Here is a 20470-nt window from a genome sequence, read left to right as displayed (position 1 = left end):
TTTGTATCTAATCTCTGTGACTTCGTATTTTTAAGTCTCTTGTGGAGTTTTTTTTATGTTAATGCTGAAAAACTCAATGATTCAGATATTTTAGCTAAGCTCTAAATTATTTTTCTACTTTTATGGCTATTCTGTAATGGCCAGTCACTAAAGAAAAAACACATGTTCCGTAATATCTAGAGTGCCTAGTTTTCTATATTATGAATGGAAATACCATATAGCTTAATTAAAATGACAGTATGTAAGATCATATGTTGCACTGCAGTGAAATTATTGTATATAACGATATGCTGCTGTTAAATTATGTAAAATGCATAGCTGAAATGTATTACATGCTGATGAGTTGATTTACAAAAAGAATTTGTGTAAATTTAGAAATTTCTGTATTTTATATTTTTAATGGTTAGAGTGCAGAAAACTGATGTTACTGCAGTTTTCTATGTTTGACTTGTACAGATCTAGTGCAAATTAATTCCTGGTGTAGTGCCATTAATTTGATGGGAGTTACATCACAGATATGAAGTCATTCAGTTATGCTAGCACCATCTAGAAATTTATAATGCCACAGCAATTTTTCACTTGCTGAAGACATTCATTCTTTTTGTTTAGGATAGGAAGACAGGGATTAAAAATTAAAGATCACTTTAGCTTGCTCTATATCATCTTAAATTCCCTTGTAGGCTTTGTTATGTTTGGATGGCAAGATCTGAATTTAAATAATATTTAAATAAGTGTAATAGCGCAATCAAGAAAAGATAAAATAGGCCTCCTAGGGCAAAACAATTTCATGAATATCGACATAATACTTTTACAGTAGGAGTGGATCTATAGAAGTGAGGTTTCCCTTGGTGTATGCAGATAGCAGTCTCTGCCTGCCCTTCCTGACACAACTTTGTGCCTCTAAGTTAATGTAAACATATAGTAACCTCACTCCTAGAACAAGAAGAGACCTGTATCAAGAAGTCCAGCTCTATTCTGTCATGGTTTGCCACATTGCATAACTCTGCCAGAAAGGTCAGAAACTTCATTTTATCTTCCATTTGGTTAGGAGGTTATGTTGTTTATTCTCATTATTTTTATTGGCATTGTGCCCAGAAATTTAATTTACAGTGATTTGAAACCTTTGTCTAGTTTGAAACTATGCTTTTTCTGTGTGGAAACAATAATTGATAGTTTAAGCCATTTCCTTTCTACTCTGCCTTCTCTAGAGCACAGACAGGAATTATATGAGTTTACATTTCTTGGCTTCTGCTCAGAAGTGCACCCAGTATACTCAGGCAAAGCCATGTCAGAACCTCAGGTAGCTCAAGACCAAGGCTACAGAAACAGTGGAAATATGGACAAAGTTATAACTACACAACGGGTATTTATATGCTATGTATGCGTCTTTGTATCCATGTAACCAATATCTCTCTGTTATGCAAAGTGACAACACTCGAGAGCTGGCAAAAAATGTTTTTCATAGAATCGTTTTGGTTGGAAAAGGCCTTTAAGATCATTGAGTCCAAGTGTTAACGTAACACTGCCAAGTCTACCTCTAAATTGTGTCCCTAAGAACCTCATCTACGCATCTTTTAAACACCTCCAGGAATGGTGACTCAAACACTTCCCTGGGCAGCCTGTTCTAATGCCTGACAACCATTTCAGTGAAGAAATTTTTCCTAATTTATGCATAATTGACTAATTACCACAGCCTAGCTTTAACGTGGCATCTTTGAGTTAGCTTATTGAGACACTGTGTAAGTACAGAGGAGTATAAGTCTACATGTTGTCCCATCTGGCAAACTGATTTTTCAGCTCCTTAAGTATCTCCTTATTTCATTCTTCTATGCTGAAGACGTGTCTGGGCAGGTCAGCGTGCCCAGCACAGCCCTCCTGCGTTGATCCCCTGCAGACAGCAGAGCCCCCCGAGGCTGTCCCACAGGAGGAGAACTGGCACATTTGCTAGCAGCCCAGGGAGCGATGGAGCACAAAGCTGACAGTCACCTTCCTCATCTTCATTCTCACTGAGTCCTTTGGAACGGGGTGAGAATTTTTGTGAAGTGTAATGGTTCTGATTAAATATAAATATTGAGGTGTATTAGCAGGTGTTCACTGTAAGTTCACTGGTAACGTATTTTCATAATTTTGCCTGAAAGTGCTTACCCTTACAGGTTCACTTGTTTGTCTATTAGACTTTTGTTATTTGTGTCTGTTTTGTATTTACAAAGCCTACAATATTCATCAAAACCCCTCACCTTTGAAATTAATGGAAATGTTGTTGTGTAGTTCACTGGAAAATACATCCTAGGAAAATATGTATTCAGAATGCTTTTGTGATTATAGTTTATTTTTATTCATTAAGGATACAGCTAAAAAATAAAGAAATTTTTTTTCCAAAGAATTTTTAATTGAAATAAGTTGATTATGTAGCTATCTGATGCTAGCATGATGAGCATTATCCACTATTTATAATGAATTATTGTAATGAACTTAGATAGTCCCATAGATGTCCATGTTTATATAAAGAAGATAATTTGTACAGCATAAACTAGATAATTTATCTTTGCTGCAGTCAGCTTGGTAGACATGTTGCCTCTGGAATGCTAATAACAGCCAATTTTTATGTAACAAAAAGTGGAATACACAGTATTTAGAGCTACTCAGAAGGAGAATTTTTTTCAAGGACAGTAAAAGCATAAAAATATCTGAAGGGTCACTAATAGCAAAAACTCCCAAACAAAACACCATCCTTAAAACTGAGGACCTTACAAGAGATTGTAAAAAATATCAACCAATCCAGCAATCAGGAAAAGTCCATTTAGGTGTGAAGATGTAACAATAAATCTGAAGAACAAAGGGGAAGGAAAATTGAAGCGCAAATCTGCATTTTAAACCAGATTCTGATAAGTGCATCTTCCCAAATTGTCAGTGTTATATTTATTTTTTATTTGCATGTAAAGATGCTGATGAGAAGACTTTTTGTTCAGTGCAGGGACCCTTGACACAATATGACTGACATGTTATCCTGTGGTATAAACAAAGCAGGCGGAAAGGTAAACAATGAGTCAAATCCCTTTCTATCACCCCAAATTCACTGCTTCTATGACTTAATTTGTTTACTCCATTTCTGAAGCCTGTGATCCAAAGAGTTTCACTGCTATATTTGCTGGTGGAGGACCTACACACGGGGGACTTAGCTCTAGGGACTCCTCATATTAAAGCAAGCAGTGCACTGTGGGGAGTCAGTTTCTGAGGTGATACTTTAGCACAAGCTCCGCTCCCCACAGCACACCTAAAAACCTCTTATTTTGTTGTTGGCATAGAGTAAATTACTCCTTCCTGTGAGCTGAGGCTGGGGAAGGAGCAAATTCTGTCCCAGCTGCATACTGGAATTATTAGCCCTGGCTGTCCTACAACACCCCTCCTCTGAAAGACAAAAATCTACCTCATGGATTTTGATGTGTCAAAAGCCAGCAGTCTCTGCAGACTGTTCATTTGGTGTTATATGGTTATAGTTCATTTTTACCACTATTTAACCAATGTTTTCTGATGTAACATTTTTCCATATTGAATATCACGGCATATTTAACACTGGTTAGTGATGAATTTCAATGCCCACCACTGGAGCAGAGAAGCAAGATTTTCAAAAGTTTATGTTGTCACATCCCCCAGCATCAAGAGCACCAGAAAGATTTCTTTTTTTCTCTGTTATCCAACAGTTTAACTTGCTGACAGTCAGATGTTTTACCACAGGAGGCAGAGCCGAGTTGCATGAAAGTTTAGCTATAACAGAATCCTGGCTGCATTTAGCCAAAGCACAAAAATCTGCAAATGGAGCCTCCAAAGACATAAGGTACTGAAGTAGTTTACATTGCTAACCTTCATCACAGACTACAGGTGTCATGCCATCTCTGTTCCCCACAGAGAAATAAAATACAGGCAGCTTTCTGAATTCCCTTTCAAGAAGATGTAAGGCTCAACATCAGTGAATTGGTGTTTCAGTCTTACCATGTGCACCAAAAAGTTTATCTAATGTCCAGCCTCAAGATGCTCTACATATTCCAAAAGAAAGGATCTTCTTTCTTCAAGGGGACTTTTCTGTGCAGAAATAAGCCTGGGTGTGGGAGAGGAAAATAGTCTAGGTAGCACACGGTGGGTCACAGTAGCAATCCAATCATGTCTGCTTCCTCCCCTCACATGGAGATTTCTAGTTTTAGTTGCTACAAACATATCATCCATCCACGAGGAGACATCTGCATCACTATGGCCTCTTGGTGGCTTGTCCAATTGCTGCTACAGGGAAATTTGTGTTGCCCTTTTAAAGGCCTTCTTTACCTGCTGGGGTTGAAACTGAACTGGAGAGCATGGGCTGTAGCCAAGATGTATAGATGCAGATGCAATGTATAGATGCAGAGCTACTGCTCTGAGGGCCTCTGAGTAAAAGCTGTTCCTGTGCAGTGTGTGGTTTTCAGCTGATGTAGGGAAGAAAGAGACAACACACTGGTTACTTTCTCATAGGAGCTTAGACTTCCATGTGGCTTTATAAATTTGTCAGCTAGTAAATATACTATCAAACCTATGTAGCATTGCCTTGATAGGTTGCCATCAGTTTGGACAGATGAAAAAAGACTCAAACTCAATAAACAAGCACTGATACAATTTATTGGTGCTGAAGGATTTATTTTGTTGATACTGTCAGTGTTAGTGTCTCATCTGTCTCCTCTGCAGTCTGAAAAGTTTCTGAAGTGAATTACAGGCACTCAAAATTCCTTTTTGACTGATGTTTTGAGTTTGTAAGCACAGAAGGAGGAGGAGAAAGTGAGGTCTGCAGAACAAAGTCAATAGAAAAACACCAAAGAGACTGGCTTGAGCAAACAGAGCTTCAGTATCAGAAACCCCAAATCAAAGACTTTTGATGTCTGGGTGACAATTTAACAGCCATTAAATCTATGTCACTTTGGCAAAAATCGGTAAAATGTTTCACCTGGTAGAGAAAAGCTCTGATAGTTATGACTTTGTAACAATTGCTTACTGTTTCTTGGCTAAGCCTGGCCTCTGATTCTGAAGCATTATCTGAGTTTTGGCAAAAAAAGGATATGCGGCAAAATAAGTTGTTTTATATTGTCAGATCATTTTCCCTATGCACGTTCTTCAAAAAAAACCCCAACTCAACCCAAACCAAAAAAAAACCCAAACCAAGCCAAAAAAAACCCCAAACCAAACAAAACACAACAACAACAACAACAACAACAACAACAACAACAACAACAAAACAACAAAACAACAAAAAACCCCAACCCAGTCCTTTGTCTTATTGGAATTTGAACCATCTTTTGTTCAATTAAGATAGAATTAGACGCACTTTTCTGAGCATGCCAGTCTTTATTCTCTGAGGATGAATTTCCACATGAAGAAAGGACTCCGGAGAATCCTCTCCCATCTTTCCCTAGAACTTTGTGGTGTGGCTCCAGAACATCTAGCCTCTGACCAGCTGCAACCATGTATATCCTCAACCTTATCAACACAGATATTCTGTTCAGGACTGGATTCATATAGACTATTTTTTTCCCTAGCTTAGTCCATTTCCAAAATAGGCACAGTTAAGAAGTCTGAGGATAAAGCTACCAAGGTTGTAGAAGGATGTTACTCGCTTCACCATGATACGTAACAAACAAATCATTTCTGAACGCCAATGCTTGATTCTGGGACTTTTGGAAGAGCTGTATTGAGGTGGGTGTTTTCAGCCCAGCAGACACATTCCTCCGAAGTACTGCCTCCAGACCGCTCCACAGATGCAGGGCTATACTCATGCTTGCTGGTGGCACAGAATGGTGATGAAATTATATTCATAATAGCCCTCTGGAAATTTAGAGGAAATGGGAAAAAGTCCTTCTAAATGTTTTATGATTTTTACACTAGACTGTATATGGACTTCGGTTTATTGCTCATTGACATTGCCCTGGTACTGTTCATGTGAAACAGATTTGCCAAGAGTAAGCTGCTCATATGAGCCAGTGGCAGGGAGCTGCAGTGCTCCGATCCCTCCCTGGCAGCAAGACAGGGTCATCCTGAGCTGTGTTGGTGGTGCACGGCACCTGGCTCAGCCACTCGGGGTGAGCTCTCACTTTAAAAGCACTTATCTGCAATGATAAAATCATACACTGCTGCTGCTCTTATTGCAGTGCTCAACATCTATTAACACTGACAGTCTAGTAATGAGGTGACTGCAACAATTAATTTCCTCGTTTCCATTGATCTTGACTCTGGAAAATTGTTACACTTATTCTTTATGAACATACGAATACCAGGAGAAGGGGAAGAACAGAAATCCTATGATTCAGCACTTTCACCTTTCTGCTAGAAATTGCCAAAAGGCCACTGTCTTTGGATAGCTTTCCTGTCTTCAAGTGCCAGAAATCTGATATAGTGTTATTTCATGGTTTGCTGAACATGGGGAGAATTGCAACGAGCAGTGTGTTTTTGCAAAATCAGTGTAACGCTCTCTTGATTTCATACTGTTTCTGAATCTAGTCAAATAGCTTCATTCTTTCTCTGTTTCATGATGATAAATCATTAGCAATGTTACCAGAGGACCAAAATATCCTTGGAATAGGCATTGACTATTAGATAAATGCATCTATTTATTTATTAAATGTTGGGTTTTTTTTCCCAATAAAATAATAGCATTAAACAGTATTGCAACATTTTAAAAAATACAAACTCACTATAAACAAGTGATTGCTCTAAATGCAGAAGAAGAAAACCAGGTTTTCCCAAAAGGCATGCTGCTGTTAACTCCTGCATTTCTGTTTAAAGATCTACACTTGAAATCACTGCTCTGTTTAAGGGTATAGTATACTGTTCCAGTTCAGTAAAGAGCTTTAGGAGGAAGAGTAGACTGTGTGTTGGTAACGGTAACTAACAACAGTAACCATTAAACAGACACGACCAAAAGGTAATATGGTCTCAATTTTTGGAAGGCAATTGAATCTGCATCTTATATATGTGGATGTATCTCCACTGAAAAGAATGGTGCTATATCAGTTTATGTTGAGATTTGCACCTACTGCTTTCAATAGACCAGTGAGAACTTAGAGTGGGCTTGGGTGTCATCTGGTCTCCTATCCAGCAGCTACAGAAAGGCAGGAGATGCCTCACGAAATGGGATGTATCCTGGGAGTTATAGGGTTTACCCTCTCAGTACAATCGCATGTGGACGAGGCTCCAAGAGGAGCAGAGACATGGCAAGCACCGACACCTGAGATGAAACAGCCACAGCCTCCCAGCACCAAGTTAGTGTGGCTATACTGGGTAAGGGTGGCTATACTGAGTCTGGATGCAAATAAAAGTTTTAAGTTCAGTTCTCAGTGTCCCAAAGGCACTTGATCCCTACAATATCCATTGTCTAACATAGACAAAGCCTTGATGAACACTAAATTAACTTAAAAAAATAACCATAAAGCTGCTTCTGCAACTCTGAAATTAAATGACTCCAGTAAATACTTGTATTGAAAGCCATTCTAGGGAAGAAGGTTTTTCTGGAAAGTAATTAGTTATCTAATTGTCTCTACCAACCGTAGTAGCCATGGTAGTGCTGCTGAAAGCCTTAGTGCTGCTCACACCCTGCTGTGCCAGGTGCTACATTAATGTGTAAAAGAGAGTCTCTGCCTCTAGGATTTTTGCATCAGCTGTGCATGGAGCACAAATGCAGATGGGCACCCACACTGCATACACAGAGAGACAGCTGAGACTGACCTCGGGGGACTGATCCTCTATTTCATGTCCACAGTCTGGGTCAACCTCGCTGTGTTACTGTCCCCGAAGTAATGCTAATCTCTTCTCCAGACCTTATTCCCACATGTGACAGTTCTCAGGCATATATGATCTGCCTGCATGCAAAGCTGTAATCCAGTAAACAAGTAAAGGGAGAAAAGGGGAAGTCAGCTGGGCTGCAACTTGCATCATATAACACTTTATGGTGGCTCCAGAGCTTCAGCCAGCAGGACTGTAATCAGAGGTAATTGGCAAAGACTGACTAACCTGCCCCTGGAGACAGGTATGCAGGAGCTATGGAGGAGACTTTCTGTTAAATACCATCTCAATCATTCAATCATGTCAGTGAAGTCAAAAAGGTAGGAGGTTTTCAGGAGTGAGAGCTAGCAATCTCACTAGATTTTTTTTTTTTTTTTTAAAAAGAAGTAATGAAGTAGGTGGCAGGAAAAAAATGAAGCATAGGAAAATTTTGACTCTCTGACATACAGGACAAACCAACACCTTCTAGTTGCTGGCTACCACAGCTGGCAGTCTTCTAATAATTTATGTGTAAATTTTTCATTGAAATATTTGTTTTGAAAAAACTTTTAGAAAAATGTAAACTACCACGCATAGCACATATTGCATGCCTTACTGCAAATAAATCTAAAGGGCAACATGAATGTCTGGTCCCTGGTGTGGGAGTGTATCCACTGATTTCAGAGAGGTTGCTCCAACTTTTCCAGCCTGTTCTCTGTCTGGTCAACAATTTGCTCTGGAGAATGTCTTTCAATGCTGTATTTGTTTATGTCATGACTCTACAAAATCTAAATTTCAGACTGTCATTGAATTTTATTTTCTTTTGAAAAAGGAAAATGCTCTTTCATTTTTTTTCTGTAGTCTTTTCCCATGAAGTCCAGCTTGAAGTTCTTCTCAACTTCAAGTTTTGTAGTGACTTTAATTTCTCTAACTCCTAAAGTGTGCCTCCTATCTGATCTTAACTTTCTACTACCTCTCTTTCAAATACTCCTGATTGCAAAGACCTCTGTAAAAACAATTTACAAATGAGGAGATTCAAAAAATAATGCCAGCCCTCAATTCTTCAAGAAAGCAATTTATATTTTCTTGTAAGGGCAGAAAAGTGAGTTGTTTTATTAAAAATGCAAAAGTTAACAGCCCTGTAAAGGGCTGGGAAGAAAATCCCTGTGTTGAGATTATCAACAAGGCATTAACTCAGCAGCTGTGCACTAATGGAGAGCCTGGCTCAACAACTGGCCTTGTGCATTTGGGGAAAAGGTAGAAATCTGCATACACAACTGAACTGGCTGGTCTCAGCTAATTGTATCTTGTTAATGGAAGGAGAGGGGCACTTCCCTCCAATATCTACAGTAAAAGGAGAATAAATAATCCCTGGAGATGTTTCCATTGTCTGTAATGGGTCCTACACAGAGAATTGAGCCTAGACCATTGACTGATAGCAGGCTAAAGCTAGATGTAGGATCCCACTGTGTCAGTAAATAGTGAGAGAAAGGTAAGTAATGATTAGACAACATCGAGAGAGTTACAGGCAGCCAATTAAAACCAGCACCATCTGGCCACCCCTGCAATCATCTTCTAGCTTCTGTTTTAATGGTGCACATCCATCTCACCTCGTGGTTTTCAGAGTAGCTGTAAGTCACTGATGGAAACAATGGGACCATCACTCACTGCTTGGAAAAATGCATGGACTGATTAATTTGCTGTAAGTTTTATTCATTGTGATAACTATCCTTTTGAAAATGGCATCTTTAATAAACACTTGGAATATTTGAGTAGAAAATATATCTTTGGCTTTAAGAGTCGAGGGAAAATAATCTGGCCTTTTTCTTTGCCTATTCTGTTTTGTGCAAACAATCTAAGAGCAGAGTCTGGAAGGCCAGCCAGGCAAATCTAACCTCTGTGTTACTCCCACTGCACCAATCCTGTCCCTTCCCCAGCTACCTGGACAATAATGTTTCCTCTCTCCTTTCGTACTGCCATCCAACACTCAGGTACTCTTTGGCTTCTTTGCATTTGATTTGGCTGTTTCCTACCACTATTTTTCCTAGTATGCCAGCATGAGCTTGTGGGCAAGCCTGTGTGCTCATAGCTGTCTCCAAGTGCAGGCTTTGGAACCTGGTAATGATCAGAATAACTCTGGTAACAGTAAAGAAGTTGGTAACATCTTTGCTTTGGTCTTCTGATAGCTTTAATTCTAATATCCGCCTTAAAACCCTAAAACTTACCTGTTCAAAAGGATGAATAAATTACTTGATTACTTAGTCGCAAAGAAGAATCATCTAAGATTTAACAGAATCACCCAATCTGAAGGGAACGAATTCTTTCAGTAGTGTAAAAAGATTATTTTCACACCCATGGCAATTGTTACATGACTGCAAAGATTTTTCCATAGAAATGGAAATATCTCCATTCTGCTGACTTAGGCCTGTGAACTACAGCTCCAGCTGTCAGTGCAGCAAAGAAAGAGAAGGAAAAATAGGGGTGAGAAAGAAAGTGCATGTGGGGAACCCTCCAAGCACAAAGCCACAGCTTGTGACACCAGAGGGCAATGTTCTCTTGCGATATCAGTTGCAGGACATAACCACACGCCTGAAAAATCTGCATCACAGGCAAAAGCTCTTTTGAAAAAAGACCACAGTTTTGTGCTAAGCTATACTATCACCTTTGAAGCTTTCCATGATGTACAGGTACTGGTTACACAGAATGCTTTTTTAAAATCAATTTTAAGTTTTAGAGTGAATAATTTGTGCAATGTCAGCAGAAATACAATGTCAAGAAAAGCTGAAAATCTCAAGCACGTATATGCTCAGGTTAAAAATGATATATAAAAAATATTCACTTTTTTGAGTGCACAAAATAACCAATAACTCAGTGTTACTGGGAAACAGTTGCTAGTGTAATGGGTCAGTAAAAATTAAGGTCCTACTAAGTTAATAAGCATACATGACATTGGAATAATGAAGTCAGTAACACTACACTTTTCTTTAATAAAAGTATTGAAATCCAGCATGCTCCCTTCTCCCCCTGTGCAATTTTCATAGTGCGTTTGTTAGCTTCCAAATTAAATGAGCAGAAGTGATGCAGCCTCTCTCTTTCCTCCAAATAAAATAAGAGGGCACTGTTTGTTGCCTGGTTAGGGCCATGCCAGAGCCTGCTGGAGCCCCTGGGAAGGTGCCCGTGCTCAGGCAGGGCCCAGGCCCTGCGCCATGGGCAGCACTCCTGGGCAGCCCTGCTGCCATGCAGCCCCCCTACCCCTGCCTGCAGTGCATGGCCACGAACGTCTGCCTGGCCTTGGTTACGCAGGGTGAGAGGGAGGATTTGTTTTTAACTGGGTAATTACATCTGTTAAATGAACAAGCATTTTGCACAGAAATTAAAGGTGAATAGGAAGGATTTTATATATCGCCTCAGGTGCAGGTGTGAGGGCAAAATCCTGAAAAGGATTTAAGCATCACAGTGTCAAGTGCTAACTTGGTGGTTTCTGCAGTCCTTACCTGATGAGCCAGAAGCAGACACCTAAAAACAGGGTCCACAAAGTGACTAACGTTCAGATTTTTCTGAAGGGGCAGGAACAGGGTGTGGAAATTAACTAACGACATTTAGTACAGACACTGACAAACCTGGCTTCATCCTGAAAGATCTTTAAACTAACTTCCCCCTCTGGGGACAGACTTAGTGTGTTGGGCAGAGGTAGGGTGTACATTGAGGGGCACGGGAAAGACAAGAGAAAGTCCAGAAAAGGGGAGCAAAGATACTTGAAGGTGTGTAGTGGTTTGTGCACAGGGAGTATCTCCATGGGTATGGCTGCTGAACTCCAGAAAACAGAGCTCGGGGCAAAACAGGACGCACGGTATGGGGAAAGTGAGGAGGTATGAAGGTTCAGTGTTGCTCCTGTTGAAAGAACTGAGGGGCATCAAGAGAAATCCTCTGATAATGGACATAAAACAAACATCTTCAAAGACATTGTGGATGCTGAAAGTTTAGTTTGATTTGTGGAAAGTGATCCAGTACCGAAAATCCAGTAAGGACTATTTAAAGAACAGATACCACCTTTTTCTCAAGGTTTCATTAGTCGCAAACCTGTGGAGCTGGGAGAGACTAGTGTGAAAGCAGCACTGTAGGCTTTCCTTGTTTCTGTACTCTTCCCTAGGGACCTGCTATGCAGCACTGAGGGAGACAGCCCTGCAGAAGAGGGTCTGTTGATGTGAGCTGGAACAGCTGTATCTTACGAATTTAATTCTATTTCTTGTTGTTTTTATACTTTTTACTGGATCATGTTTTTTCCCATTTTCTTTGGGCAGAGAAAGGGAGAATATGCATAAAGGTTACAGGTTAAGTGATCTGTTTTTTCTGCTTCCCCCTGCCATCCACAGCTGCACCAAATCTGCATTATCACTTTGTCTTAATTATCACACTATCTTCTAGGGGATTTCAAACATCTTGTTGTGGCTTATGAACTTCACTGACCTGACTTGTGTGCAAGGATTATATAAGAAACTTTGAAACAGACACTAATTAAAACTCTGCAGATAAATGGAAAGGGGGATAAAATTGAATAAGTCTTGGTCAGAGGCACATTGTGTCAGGCTGTCCTGATGCCTGTCTTATCAAAGAAGATTTATAAGAACCTTCATTCATGTGTCCAGGAAAAAAGGGATGATTCTGTAGATAAAAGCAGTAGATCAAATCTGTTTCACCTTGAGCAAAACATCTGATGCAGTGTCACATGAGAAATTCCTAGCTAAAATGGTGAAGATGGAGATTATTACAGGAACTGAGATGTGGTAAGGAGCTCTCTAAATGAGAGATGACAATGAGTCATACTGTGAGGGAAATGATCAAGCTGAAAGAGGTTACTCGACAATTTTCTCAAGGACTGGTCTCAGGACAGATCTTATTTAATATTTCAAATAAAGACCTTGGCATAAAAGACGGGAGTGTGGTAATGAAATTGGCTGACACATGTAGGAAGCATCTGTAGTGTACAGCAGTACTGGAGTCTTATACATTGACATGGGCTGATCTTGAAGATAAGAAGGGTAGAAATGGTTACAGTAGGGGACAGGCCAAGGACACACCTCTTAGGCCTAATAGCAGGAATCTGTGCTAGGATCTCAGTGGTAGGAAAGGACATTTGGGTGAACACCTTTTACTAAAAGAGTTCAAAAGAGGTTGGCTTAGTTAGCAAAGTACAATGATGTCTCTGATGGGAGTGGAGAGGGTGGTTGTCTCCTATACGTGTGTCCCAAAGGAGTCTTGTGGGATTTGAGAATAACTAGTCTAACTAAATGATGTGTTTGTGACAAAGTTGCAACTACAAGTTAGAAAGATTTCTTACCATCTGAATATTAAGAGTATGAAACCATACTCTAGTAGGAATAGTAAAGTCAAAAGAAATACCTAATTTTAAGATGATGCTTGATAAGCTTGTATTATTGATTATATGATAATGCCTGCTTATAATGACTGAAACTGGACTCGGTTGCTCAAAAGTCCTCTTCCATTCCTAAAATACTTTCAGTCACTTATTTATAGACAGTCTTGCTTTTACTCAAAACATACTGAATTCTTTCATTCAGATACACCAGGTTCAACACAGGTGGTTACCATCCCAAATGCCTGTTAGCACAATAACTTAAGATACACACCCAGGGAGGAATTGAATGAGGTCTCATACTGCTCTTGGAAAAATAAATAAACAGAGTTAGGCAGGACCTTAATTATTTTTTCCTTCCAAATTCTTCTGCCACCATCTTAGTAATGTGTTTCTTTTTTCAAGCCACACAGAGATAAAAGGTGCACCAAGCTGGCATAGTGTCAGAGATTGTAAGGCACGAACAGATTGCTTGGGTCAGCCGGTCTGACCCTTGGCATTTTTCAGAGCTATGTGGTACATTGCTTTCACTACCTTATCTTATAATGTCTCATCTCATACCTGCAGGGTTTTTCTTATCCCTTGGAGGAAGAACTGGATGATTTCTATACAGCAAAGAATTTATTAAAATAATTCTATTTCTTTTCCATGTTTATGAGCTGTCCTTAAGTTGATTTATGTTCGTAAAATATTTCACTAAAAGTCACTCAGAGTTGCTGGCATGTTTGAGACCAAGGATTTTTCATATGATACTTATTATTCCTGCTAATTTGTAGTTTGTTAATCAGAATTTTTGTCACGATATATGGCAGGTATCCTAAGGTTTTTGAGGTTGCTGCTGGTTCCTGACTGGATGAGTCATTAGCCATCCGAGGACTTTCAGGAAAACTACTGACCACTTCCCAAGCAAAAACTTCTATATTTGGGTAGGGCTTTGTAACACATCTCCTTCCTGCAAGTATCTTTTACTACAGAAGTATTTTGCAGACCAGTGTTCACTGAAAATGATGGCTGGTTCTGTGATGCAGGTAACACTGAAACAGGCCCTGGGTTTTACACTGAACATTCAATTCCAGCTCAGCTTTGCAGTTTTATAGTACTGCTATTAGCATATTTAGCCAAAGCTTTAAATAATCATTTGGTCATTCTGAGTCTTGTCAGCTCATGAGTGTGTGGATATGACGTTTTTCCTATAAATTGTTCCCTTGAACAGACAGTGATCACAGTTGCTGCTTCTCTGGGTAATTGCTACTACGTTGTATATGGCGATCTTCATATGTGACCTTTATTCCACTGACTTCCACTGGAGTTAGCCACAATATGCAGTGATGAGAGAAAGAAATCAGCATCCGACTTTCTTGATCTGTGGTAAGTGCATATGTGTGTTTTACGTAGATTAAAGTGCACACCTACAAATACAAGTTAATCTAATTCCTCATTGTTCTCAAACCGTGGGAGTGATTAACACATTCAAAATGAGAATCTTGTTGGGTTGGTTTTACATGTGTATTGTGGAACTAGAAACAATGGAAGAAAATTACATCAAGCACTGCGTGACTGCAACTTCCAGCTCCTCAGGAAAAAACCCTGCAAGGATATAGCCATAGCTGCTTCTGCAGAGATTCGGAACAATACTGCTTACCATCTGTTGAAATATGGTAACAAGACTACATGGCATACTTCTATGGGATTTCAGTTTATTCCAAACAACGTAGCAGAACAAAAATCATTTAAGGAATGGGAAGAATAAAACAGCAGTGTGTTTTCTGTATGAAAAGAGCAAGATTTTTTATATGGAAAAATATGAGAAGGAAAACAAAGAGGAAAATGAGCTCATAAAATTGGTGGAAATTTCCAAGTATGGATGATTCTCCTCTTCTACATGTCAAATTTTCAGATGACTGGTATGTTTAAAACCTCCTTGGGATAATCTCATAGCGAAGATAAGTACTGAATTCAAAGATGAAGAGCTGAGTGAATACTCCCTATCATATATATTAAATTGAACTATTTGCAAGTCCTTGACATACTCCTGTTTCTAATGCAAGCAAGGTGGCTTCAGTGGCCACCAAAGAACCTTCTTAGCTAGTCACATCTGTGAACTATGTAAGTGCTGTCCGTTTGCTCCCATAGTGGCTTACTACTTGCTACTTGCTTCAGGTGCTCCTTAAGTTCACAGGCAACCACGTGTCCATCTGTAAAGTTTTCCAAGGAATCTGTTCCTCACCATGCCCAGAACTGCAAACCACCAAGGGCTGAGCAGTCAAGCCCCAAAAGTTAAGTGGGATATTTAGGCAACATAAACCCTAGTTTTGAAATGTTTTCCCTATATTTAGGTAGTGGCATCACTGAGGCCTCTGTGCATCTGAGAGCAGCCAACTGCTGTGCACCGTTGCAGTGCGGGGCAGTGGCTCCAGTGCCCATTACCAGGAGAAAGTAACGATGATACCACCAGACTTCCATGTCAGCTACATGCCTATTTTAACTCAAACAATAAAATAGTGGTTTGGTGATTGAGGTGAGGTGACCTTTGTCCACACATTTATTAAACTGCAGTACCACAGCTCTGCCTCCTTCCATGCTACCCTGGAGTTTTGGGCGATGTGACATGTGCATGCTGTGCCACTTCTAGCTCTGCCCTGGCTGCTTAGACCCTACAGAAATCACTTCTGGCTTTACAACTGTAGGCTCAGAGTTTGATTGTTAGTCTCTGCCAGATGTTTGTACCTCAAGGTAGCATGAAACAAACAACTAATTTGAATAACTCCTCTGGCCAGTGTAGAATTATCCCCATTGCAAAGATATCAAAACTTTCCAGATGCTGACTTTTCTCCCTTTTTCCTTCTGTTTTGTCTTTCCTAGCATTCACTTTGTTACTGCATCCTTTAGTGGTTCCCACTGCCTCCTCCCTTCCCATTATCCCTGCTGCAATACAGTTATGTGCTTGAGAGGGTGAGAGAGGATGCTGCCTATGCAAGAATCAAATATTCAAAAAAGGCTTAAAATCCTGTAGCCATGTCTGTATTTGCTGCTGCTGCAGTTAACCACAGTACATACTACACCAGGAGCAAAGAAAGAAGGCAGCTGGGTGTTTAAAGATGTTTAAACTTACCAGAGCATATTTTCACTGAGAGTAGAAAGAGAAGTGTTATTCTACACCTCTGCAGAAAATACAGCTTTATTTGCAGACCGCATAGTAACTCTTAACCATGTATTTCTTCCAACCTTTACCTGTGGGAATATACCCAAAACAGAATCTCATACCTCCCAATAAACAGCGACTGAGGCTTTCTTTGTTCTCTCATGATCTTCAGAGGCTGCAAAATGGCAAGCCTTTTGGACAGCCCTCCTGTAAAGCCTCTGTTCTTTTTGCCTTTATTTCAATGTCTACAACCATAGGTTTGCATTTATGAGGATTTATGGTTTATTCTGTGCTTCTTCTAAGTATTTTAAGTTCTTGAAACTCAGACACAAAGCACTGGAGAGAGAATCTGCAGAAATAATGTGCAGTGTGAAAAGAGGGACCTCTTTTTTTTTGTGAAGCTTCACATCTTGGAAGATGTGGATAGTGGGTTTTTGTTCCCTGCCAGAGGGGGTACTGACTCCTTGACACGATTGACAGAGGCAATAAACAGAGTCATGAGGCTGAGAGCACTGGGTAATAGAGAAGTCATTAGCACAGCACACAAACTGCTGGCAGTGGGTCTCGCCTCCCCTCCTGCATGTCATTCCATCATGCTTGGTATCAGATCTAACAATGTGCTCTGCAGGCCCTTCTTTTCAGTGAGGATGCTGTTTGTTTTCTGTGCTGGTCTGTTGCTGCATTTTTTTCTCTTTGTTCCTTGCCTTGGGACCTCTTCAGAATAAATACCAACATGCCAGAAATCTTGTCTTATCACAGTCATACTTAAAATAGACGACTCTGGCAATCAACAATGATGGAGTAGAAAAGAAAGTGGGATCATTAGCATTAAGTTGAGACCTGAGAAGGATGCTGTACCTGTAGGCTGAAGTATTGAGGTATGCAGCAAAAGTGTTAGCCATGATATCTGACATTTCATCTTGAATCTTTTAGTCTATAAATGTTTGGTTCTGTATACTTATCAACTCACATAAGATCAAATACTGTTTGGTAATTAATTTGATGTAGAACAAAAATCCACAATTAACTTGTGTATGTGAATATATACACTTTACTATTCCCGTTTCTCAGGCTAAAGTCACTTTCACAAGATATATTCAGTCCTTGATCTAAAAGTCTTAAATATGAAGCTCTGAAGCTGGAAATGAGCATGAGTAAACAACATAAAATTTAAGTGCTATGTAACATTATTCGTTTATTTCTATAATTTTATTTTTGTCACCTTAAAGTGTTGAAATGCTGATTAATTTCTTAATGGCACTGGAAGGGTTTCTTATCAGTGGAAAGAGGAATTATAACCTTGGACAGTTTGTACCTTTGGAAATCTTCTATTTCTCCACTTTGGAGCTCAGTAATAATGAGTAATTTTCTATATATGCTGTTGCACAGTAATTGTTATGTCCAGATTAGATTAAACAGAGAAAATTAGTTCTTATCATAATGCTTCATTAAAATTTTAGAAGTAGCACAATATCAAATGAGAACTTGACTTTATTATCTACAGAAATATGAAGGCAGTTGCATTTATGCTATTTATCATATCCAGTTAGACTGTGCATGTGAAAACAGAAGAGGAGTTAGCCTTCAGTCTTCAGTTTGGCTTTTCACAAACATATGTGATATTTTCCCACACAAACTGCCAGCCCACAGCCCGTACATTACTGAGGGTACATTTAAGAGTAGCTGAAGAGCTCACTTGATTCATAGGTGCTGCTGGCACTGACAGATTTCACTCTTGAAGAATTAAAGCCTTGCATTTCTGTGTTGTTTTTGAAGCTGCTCCTGCTGACTTCAAAGTCAGTGGAAGATTAGCCATTCATTCCCCAGCTAGGAGTGTCAGACTCCTAAAGAGCACTTTGATTTGCCCTTAAATCTACCCCTTAAGTATGAATTTCCACACTTACCAAACCAGTCTGGAAAGCTCCTGGAAGGAGAGTGCTGTTGTAACAGTAGCTATCACTTTTGACAGTGAGAGGGAAGAGGGTCAAGCGATCACTCTTGGACAGCAGCTCCACAATCTTTGCACAGCAGCAATTCTGTTAAGCATTTAAATACCCAACCTTTCATCTGTAGTATGCTTTCATGTGTTCTTAAATTTCATAAACTGCCAAATTAGGTATTCAATAGTGAGTGATAAATTGCAGTTCTTATTTTAACAGTCAAGAATTAGTCCAGCAAGTGATGGGGTTTGATCTGCTGAAGCCATTTTGGGCATTAACAGACAAATAGTAAAATAAAATAATGATCAGAATGAGTCTAAGCTCAGAAATTTGCCTATTGAACTGTTAGTGAAAAATCTCTATGTGGTGATAATTCTGCAGTGTGATAGTCCTGGACTGGTCCTCAGGCAGCTTGATCTGCCCCATGCGCACCTTTCCCAGTAGATGGACCAAGGAGATGTGTGACTGTTTTCCCATGGCTGTGTGGCCTTTGGCTCAGTCTGCCATGCAGCCAGGAGCTCATTTGATGTTCCAGTCTGCAGTCAGGTTTTCTTTTGAGCCTCATTTTTCTTTTGCCCCAGCCTACAGGTTTTATAACGTATGCAGCAGTAATGGATCCTTTTCATGAGCTGCTCATCACTGGCTGGTTGTCATGATCATCACAAGCACTTCTGGGTCAATTTGTTTCAGTCTTGCAGAGATCAACTAGTACTTGCCTCAGTACACATCCTACCCCAGATGACACAGAGGCTTAAAATTCTGCAAGAAATTACATTTAAACAAAAAAATAAAACCAACCCTGGAAGAGCAGACCGCTCCCTGTCTGGCATGTTATGACAATAGCTCCCTTAGATCAGCGTGTTTCATACAAACAACATTCTGTTCTGTGCACTGACAGTATGTGCTAACTTCTGTTGCTACTGAACAGGAGAAACACATCTGGTTATCCTGATATGAAAAAGACCCTGTCAATGATAAATATATATATATTTAAAAAATTAATCTGTTACAAGTTACCTGCAGGGTAAAATATCTAAGATGTAAACATTTTTCTTGCAAGAAGCCTTCTAATGGAATGATGTGTCAGAAATTTGCTGAATTCCTTTCAAACACATAAAAATTTAAGGAAATCAGATATTTATTTATTTTTGGTGGTGCCCTTCTTTTCTGTGAATGTTAACTCTGGGATACAGAGTTGCATTGACTGGTGTAAGAGAAAAACAGCTGTCATTGTCTACTACCATTTTTCCTTTTTCTCGGAGAATGATCACAGAATGTATCATTTGTAGAATGGACATACCTATTTTAGCATCCTTGATGGAAGGTGGACAGGAAATAAAGAACTTCCAAATGATATGCATGTGGCATCACTGGAAAACACCTTTTTAACAAAGAGACTGTGTATCATCATTTGAAACTATAACCCTAAACTTGGATTTACATCTTCATGACAGCAAGGGATACATTAAATATGTTACCACTAAAATACAGAGCACTAGTGAGGCTATCAAATATACTGAAACTCAGCTTGGAGTCATGGCACTTTAATAAAAGCAAGACATTTTTACCCTTTGTAGGGGACAGACCTTGGAAAAGTTTCAGATATTTTTAAAAATTAGGTCTATATGAGAAAGTCCCTTTAATTTTAGTGATATGACATAAAATCTAATGGCTCTAAATCTCCAATTTCAAAAAAATAAATTACTTCTTAGGCTCAGTTAACAAGGCAAACTAATTTCTCTGCTCTCTCAGTCTTCAACTCAACCTGCTGATAAACTGTCATCGAAATGAATCTTGTAGCAGTTACTATGTGATAGTTACACAAGGAGTTTTTTTCCCAATCCTGCAATATTCATAAATTTTACCTTTTTTTTTAATATGCTATTCAGACTTCTGAAAATTGGTAGTGACATTCTGGAAGTGACATATAAATGACTGACTTGCTCATCTCACATGTTTTTACCGCGTTGTTCTTACTGTATTTTTGCCTTGCCTGTATCTGATTTTGGCTTCCTCATTCTCATCACTTCATCTCACATGCGCCTGGGCCCTGGTGTGAACTGTGGGGCTCCACTTCATCCCAGCTGCACCTCCCACGGCACAGCAGCTTGTCGTGCACAAAGCCTGGAGGATGCTCTGGGTGTAGGGGAAGGCAGCCCCTATCCAGCTGGGCTGTACATCCTCCCTGGAGCTGGGGAGGAGTTAAGTTTCCTTAATTCTCAGTGTAAATAAATAAATAAA

This window comes from Streptopelia decaocto (genome assembly GCF_964273445.1).
Source record: "Streptopelia decaocto genome assembly, chromosome: 3".
In the NCBI taxonomy this organism is placed as follows: Eukaryota; Metazoa; Chordata; class Aves; order Columbiformes; family Columbidae; genus Streptopelia; species Streptopelia decaocto.
The sequence above is the reverse complement of the archived record's forward strand: the minus strand, read 5'-3'. Positions refer to the sequence as shown.